The following is an 8,284-nucleotide window of genomic DNA, read 5'->3' as shown; positions in this document are numbered from 1 at the left end:
GCTATTCAGGGTCCTTCCAGTGGGTACTCCGGTCATCAGGGTTCTTCTAGTGCTTACTTCAGTGCCATGCCAGAGAGTTCATATCGCCCACCAGCTATTCAGGGTTCTTTCAGTGGGTATTCAGGTCACCAGGGTCAGACTTAAGGGGAGCAGATCACCGCACCGAGAGGTTGTTTTAAGTGCGGGGATCTTAGTCATGTGCGGAGATTTTGCCCCAGGCTTCGGGTCAAGGCAGTGCAGCAGGGCCAACAACCCATGATTACAACTCTAGTAGCCGCACCAGCCGTCCGGCCGCCTAGAGACGGAGGGCAGGTAGGTAGAGGCCATTCCAGAGGTGGAGGTCAGGCAGGCGGAGGCCAGCCGAGTGGCGCTCGAGCCAGATTTTATGCTTTTCCGGTCAGACCAGATGCAGTAGCCTCAGATGCCGTGATCACATGTATTATATCTGTCTACGGTAGGGCTGCTTCATTATTATTTGATCCAGGATCTACCTATTCGTATGTGTCATCCCTGTTAGCTCATTTTCTGGATGTTCCTCGTGAGTCCTTCGGTACTCATGTTTATATGTCCACTCCTGTGGGCGATTCTGTTATTGCGGATCATATCTATCGGTCCTATGTGGTTACATTTTGTGGATATGAGACTAGGTCGGATCTTCTGTTGCTTGATATGATTAATTTTGAGGTCATCCCGAGCATGGACTGGCTATCTCCATATCACTCCATCCTTGACTGCTATGCTAAGACTGTTACCTTAGCGATGCCAGAGCTACCGAGGTTGGAGTGGAAGGGTTCATCTGTTAGTACATCTAGTCGAGTTATATCTTTTATGAAGGCTCGACACATGGTCGAGAAGGGTTGCTTGGCTTATCTAGCCTATGTTCGAGATACTACCGTAGAGTCTCCGACGATTGATTTAGTGTCAGTAGTTCGGGAGTTCGCCGATGTGTTTACTTCGGACCTTCCAGGCATGCCATAGATCGTGATATTGATTTCTGTATTGAATTGGCTCCAAGCACTCATCCTATATCTATCCCACCATACTGTATGGCTCCGAAAGAATTGAAGGAGTTTAAGGAACAACTTGAGGAGTTGCTAGCAAAGGGGTTCGTCGGGTCGAGTGTATCACCTTGGGGTGCACCAGCATTATTTGTGAAGAAGAAAGATGGGACAATACGGATGTGCATTGATTACCGCCAGTTGAACAAAATCACCATTAAGAACAAGTACCCGTTGCTACGTATTGATGATTTATTTGACCAGTTGCAGGGTGCTAGGGTGTTTACTAATATTGACTTAAGATCGGGTACCATCAGTTAAAGATTCGGGACTCAGATGTTCCGAAGACTGCCTTCCGTTCTAGATATGGCCATTATGAGTTTTTAGTGATGTCCTTCGGCTTGACTAATGCCCCGACGGCATTTATGGATCTGATGAACAGGGTGTTCAGGCCTTATATTAATTCCTTTGTTATTGTCTTCATTGATGACATCTTGATTTACTCACGTAGCATGGAGGAGCACGAACAACATTTGAGAGTAGTGATTCAGACCTTGCGGGAACAGAAGCTATATGCTAAGTTCTCCAAGTGTGAGTTTTGGTTAGATTCCGTGGCATTCTTGGGGCATGTGGTATCAGATGAGGGTATCAAGGTGGATCCTAAGAAGATTGAGGCAGTTCAGAATTGGCCTCGTCCCACTTCGGAGACTGAGATTAGAAGTTTCTTGGGATTAGCAGGTTATTAATGCCGGTTTGCAGATGACTTTTCATCTATTGCAACACATTTGACTAGATTGACCCAAAAGGCTGCTCCGTTCCGTTGGTCCGATGATTGTGAGGCGAGCTTTCAGAAGCTCAAAACAGCTTTGACTACAACATCGGTTCTAGTGTTGCCTTCTGGTTCGGGGATGTATACAGTTTATTGCGATGCTTCACGCATTGGTTTGGGTTGTGTACTGATGCAGGAGGGGCGAGTTATTGCATATGCTTCGCGTCAGCTGAAGATTCATGTGAGAAATTACCCTATGCACGACCTAGAGTTAGCCGCGATTGTTCATGCTCTTAAGATCTTGAGGCATTACCTTTATGGGGTGTCCTGTAAGGTTTACACTGGTCATCGCATCTTGCAGCATTTATTCAAGCAAAGGGATCTTAATTTGAGGCAGCGCAGATGGCTTGAGTTACTGAAGGATTATGACATCACTATTCTTTATCATCCGGGCAAGGCGAATGTGGTCGCAGATGCCTTGAGCAGAAAAGGCAGAGAGTATGGGTAGCTTGGCATTCATTTCAGAAGAGGAGAGAAAACTAAACTTGGGCATTCGGTCCTTGGCTAACAAACTCGTGAGGTTGGATATTTTGGAGCCCAGCCGAGTTCTTGCGTGCGTCGTTGCCCAGTCTTCACTATTTGAGCAGATCAAGGCTCGATAGTTTGATGATCCGCACTTGGCGGTTCTCAGAGAGACGATACTATAGGGTGGTGCCAAGGAGGTTTCTATTGGAGAGGATGATGTTTTGCGACTCCAGGGCCGTCTATGTGTTCCTAATGTCGATGGCTTGAGGGAGAGGATCCTAGAAGAGGTGCACAGTTCCCGATATTCCATTCACCATGTGCTACGAAGATGTATCGCGACCTGAAGCAGCATTATTAGTGGCAGCAGATGAAGAAAGACATAGTTGAGTACGTAGCTAGATGCTTAAATTTCCAGCAGGTTAAGTATGAGCACCAGAGGCCATGAAGCCTACTCTAGCAGATGACTATACCCGAGTGAAAGTGGGAGCACATCACTATGGACTTCGTAGTTGGGTTGCCGCGGACTTTGCTGAGGTTTGATGCAGTTTGGGTCATTGTAGACAAATTGACCAAGTCAGCACATTTTATTCCTGTGATGACTACATATACCTCAGAGAGATTGGCCCAGATTTATATCCAGGAGATAGTTCGGCTGCATGGTGTGCCCGTTTCCATCATTTCAGACAGAGGTCCCCAGTTTACATCGCATTTCTGGAGAGCGGTACAAAGAGAGTTGGGGACCCGCGTAGAGCTCAGCATAACATTTCATCTGCAGACCAATGGTCAGTCGGAGCGGACAGTTCAGATATTGGAGGACATGCTCAGAGCATGTGTGATTGACTTTGGAGGGTAGTGGGATCGATTCTTGCCTTTCGCCGAGTTTGCTTACAACAACAGCTATCAGTCCAGCATCGAGATGGCTCTATTTGAGGCTTTATATAGTCGGCGGTGTCGTTCTCCCATTGGGTGGTTTGAGCCCTGCGAGGCTAGGTTGTATGGGACTAATTTGGTGAAGGATGTCTTGGAAAAGGTAAAGTTGATTCAAGAGTGGCTTCGCACAGCTCAATCACGATAAAAGAGTTACGCGGATCATAAGGCGCGTGATTTATCGTTTATGGTGGGCGAGAAGGTTCTCTTGAAAGTCTCGCCGATGAAGGGGATTATGAGATTCGGAAAGGAGGGCAAGTTGAGTCCAAGGTTTATAGGCCCATTTGAGGTGTTGAGGTGAGTTGGAGAGGTTGCTTATGAGCTTGCTTTGCCTCCCAGTCTATCGGGAGTTCACCCGGTTTTCCACGTGTCGATGCTCCGGAGGTATCATCCCGACTTGTCGTATGTGTTAGACTTCAGCACGATTCAGTTGGATGAGAGTCTGGGTTATGAAGAGGATCCAGTTGCCATTGTTGATAGGCAGGATCGTCAGTTGTGATCCAAGAGGATTTCCGCGGTAAAGGTTCAGTGGAGGGGCCAACCAGTCAAGGAGGCGACCTGGGAGTCCGAGGAGGACATGCGGAGCAGATATCCACTCTTATTCAGCACTCCAGGTATGAATCTAAACACGTTCGAGGATGAACGTTTGTTTAAGAGGTGGAGAATATAACGACCCGATCGGTCGTTTTACTTTCTAAAATCCCGTTCCCCTAAATAAGACTTCAGGTACGTGCCTTTACTGTTTTATGACTTGCGGGATGGTTAGCTCGGGATTTGGAAGGGTTCGAGTTGAAATCGGAACACTTGGTTCCTTAAGGTTGGCTAAAAAGGCCAAGTTTGACTTCGGTCAACATTTTGAGTAAACGACCTCGGAATCTGGATTTTGACGGTTCCAATAGGTACGTATGATGATTTCGGACTTGGGCGTATGTTCGGATCGGATTTTGGATGACCCGAGAGAGTTTTGATGCCTAATAGTGAAGGTTGGTTCTTTGAAGGTTTTAGAAGTTCTTTAAATTTGATCTGGAGTGGTTTTTGGTGATATCGAGGTCCAAACGGAATTCCGAGATCGGGAATAGTTCCGTAATGTCAATTAAGACTTGCACGCAAAAATTTGGTGTCAATCCGGGTAGTTTAAGTACGTTTTGGCACATTTTGAGTAAATTGAAAAATTGAAGTTTATAAGTTTGATTCAATGAGTTTTGGGGTGTGATTCTTAGTTTTATTGTTGTTTTGGGCGTTCCCAGAGTTTGAGCGAGTCCGTTTTATGATTTCAAACTTGTTGGTATGTTCGGGCGGGGCCCTGAGTGCTGATCGGACAAGGCTCGGGCCGAGTTGAGAGCTTAGAACAACAATTGAAGCTCCCAGATTTGTCATAATCGCACCTGCGCTTGGCCAGCCGCAGGTGCGGGCTCGCAAATGCGAGCCACGAGCCACAGAAGCGAAATATTGAGGGCAACCCCGGAATCACAGATGCGGAAGATTGGGCGCACCTGCGGTCGAGTTGTGGTCGCAGGTGCGGCTAGGCTCGCAGGAGCGGCCCCTTATGTCCGCGGATGTAGAGTAAGGCCAGATGAAGGAAAAACTCACCTGCGAGGCAATTGCCGCAGGTGCGTGACCGCAGATACGGCTAAGGCACCGCAAGTGCGAAAATCGCTGGGCGATGAGGGTTCATTTAATACGGGACTTAGGCCATTTTTATCACATTTTTCTTTCACTCTTGGGCGATTTGAGAGCTTTTAAGGAGGGGATTTCACCTAGCACTTGGAGGTAAGTGATTTCTACCAATCTTGAGTTAAATACATAGATTAAGGGTAGCTAATAACATGTAAATTAGTAAAAAATTATGGGTTTAAGTGAAAACCTATGTTTTTGATAAAATGAGATTTAACCACGAAATTTGTTATGGACTTTAGTAAAAATCATATATTTGAGTTCAAAAGCTTATGAGTAACAACTTTCTTCAAACATTTTCGGAATCTGGGCACGTGGGCCCGGGAGGTGAGTTTTAGGATTTTTGCAAATAGGCTTGGGAAATCATTTTGATAGTTAGGGTATGAACTTTTAAGCATGTATTAATTATTTCATATAACATTTGACTAGTTTCGAGTCGTTTGGCGCCAAATTGAGGGTGGGGCACAAATCTTGGACCGGAAAGTAAGTCTTGAGACGAGGTAAGTCTCTATTCTAACCTTGTAAAATGGAATTAACCCCATAGGTAAATTATAACTCATATGTGCTCCTACGTGTGGGGGCTACGTACGTATGAGGTGACGATAGTCCATACGTAACTACTAATTATGCTATTGTCCGGGTAGTCTAGGACCCATACCATGCTATACTTGAAATGTTTGCACTCCTACTTGTTGAGTTAATTGCTTAAGTCATATTGAAAGTTGATAAAAGAATTGTAAAAGGTTAAAATCATTTACTTAAAGTTGTGAATGGAATACTTGACTATAAATGAGAATTTGTGTGTTATTTGAAATGTTTTCTATTTGTAGAGCGGGCCGAACGCCTTGGTAGCAGATAGATGCATCTATAGTTCATGGCTTTCGACCCCCGGTAGTGCACATTTTAAATATTAAGTTGGATCGGGTCGTACGACCTCGGCATAATATGCGCATGAAAATCTTTGGAACTATTCATGATTTATAATACGAGCTATTAAATAATTAAACTAAACTCGGGATTTAATATTTGCGAAAGAAGAATTTACTATTTCCTGATATTTGAGCTTTCAGTATTGTTTATGAAATCCATGCCTAGTATTAAAAATTTGATATATCATTGTTGGCCCATAGTAAGTGTAAAAGTCGACTCCTCCTCACTACTTTTTCGAGGTTAGACTGGATACTTACTGGGTATATGTTGTTTATGTGCTCATGCTACATGTTGTCATTTTAAGTTTTTTTCCTAATATTTAGGAGTTTTAAATAAACTAAATTAGTATACTAAATCCTTCCTTATTTGAAGTATGTACAAATTCTTAATATTAAATATCTTATATAAATTCTTCCTTATTTATATAATGTAACATAACAAATTTATTAATAAAAAGAAAACAACGTTTGAAAAATTATTAAAGTAGCAAACTTTTGTTAGTACTCCTTTTCTTTTCCCAAGGACTCTTTTTAAGTTTAGTAGTCTTTGGTTTTTGTTAAAAAAATATCTGTACTATTTTATAAGTAGCGAAATATCGTTCGTTTTTTTTAATCCTTAGAAAAAAAAATCATATTGGATAAAATAATTTTTAATATTTAAAAATAGTTATTTAATTATTTTTCTAATATTTAGGACTTCAGAATTAAATTTTTTTATGTATTTAATTTTTTTAAAAGTTTTTTTCTCATATAAAATTTTCTTATTTGTACTATCTAGCATAATTATAATTCGTTCCATTATTGTTATTTGACCCTTTCAAGTATTATTTAAATATATCCTACCTATTCTTAAAGTTTCAAAAACATGCAAATTCTAAATCAACAAGAATACATTGGATCGGTCTCATCTTCCTTCTTCTCAATTTCTGAAGTTATGTGATGCAAAAACTTCCATATACTTTTTGTATATCATTCTGGTATATATCTTTATTTTTTGTGTGTAAATTTGTACGATAGTTGCATATGGAGATATACACATTCATTGCCTAGAAAGCGAAGACTTTGTCAAGCTAATTCATGTAAGATTTATAGTGTGGTTCTTTTGAGCATAATATCATTTTTTCAGTATCTCCGTATTCAAATTTAAAAACTTGAGCTACCATGCACTTTTCTTTTTCTTTTTTACCTTTATAGGATTTTGATTTAAAATATAAAAATAGCTCGAACATTCATATCCTGAGATTTCTTATATTGGTGTACGTAGTAACGAAATTAAATTTGTTTTACCCTAATTTAAAAGGAAGTGGCACCTAATTTATAGGAAGAATTGGCAATTGTTAGAAGAGAGAAGAAAGTTCTAAATTTTGTTGCTATTTTAAGAAAAATAATTTTGGTTATTAAATGCCAATTTTTTTGGGCTTCTATTGCCAAGCCTAATGTAAAGCTAAAATATTGTCAATTCTCTTTATCGGTTGTCATACCATGTTATTTTTCCTAAATTATTTAGCGGTACACGCAAATGTTGGCATTGATGGACATGGTAGTTGACAACTCTTAATAGTTGACTATTACTTACTCCCTCCAGTCCACATTAATTGATTTTTTTGTCTGTTTTCACACCTATTAAGGAATCCATCTTTTAACATTAACTAACAATGAAATTGACCATGTTAATCTTAACTTGTCTACTGGAAATATACCAAATACTTTTAGGTTCTTTACTCCAATGGCAACTTTGGAAAAAAGAAGAAGATAATTTCTTTCTGACATATGAAAAAATTAAATATTATGGAAAAAAAAGACAAAAAAATCAATTAAAGTAGACCGAAGAAAATAGTTGTATAACTTGAAGGCATGAGTATAATTTGATGATTGTTTATATGTCTCATCGCTTTGCGGAAACTATAGATTAATAGTTAGCATTTTTACTGCATGGGCATAAAACTTGTGATTAATAAAAAAGACGACAAGTTAAATAATTTGTAGATACGTCAGCAATAAATAAGTTACAGGGTCAAACAATCCTCAAAATTGAACTATATTTGTCGCGTATATATATTTATTTTTACATGGTACTATATATTATACTTTTAGGAGGAATATTGATGCCAACAATAAAAATTTTGGTCATGATAGTTTAGTTGACGGAACATACACCAAGAACTTCCTCTATAAAGAGGATACAACAATATTATATCATTTTATCTCATACAATACAACGTCCATCATTGCAGATGCTATACACACTGCTAAAAAATCAGATTTTATCGACAGACAAATTCTGTAACTAAATAGAAAAATTTATTATTTAGAGACAAATTATCAAGAAATTTTGCTAGTTACGAGCGATTTAGCGACGAAGTTCGTAGCTAATTTCAGTTTTTTTAGTAATAACTAACTTAACTAATAAAATTATTCATGTTTGCAGGTTCAATATTCAACAATTTTGAACTCACCTATTA

This window comes from Nicotiana tabacum, chromosome 15 (assembly GCF_000715075.1).
Source record: "Nicotiana tabacum cultivar K326 chromosome 15, ASM71507v2, whole genome shotgun sequence".
Classification (NCBI taxonomy): domain Eukaryota; kingdom Viridiplantae; phylum Streptophyta; class Magnoliopsida; order Solanales; family Solanaceae; genus Nicotiana; species Nicotiana tabacum.
The sequence above is the reverse complement of the archived record's forward strand: the minus strand, read 5'-3'. Positions refer to the sequence as shown.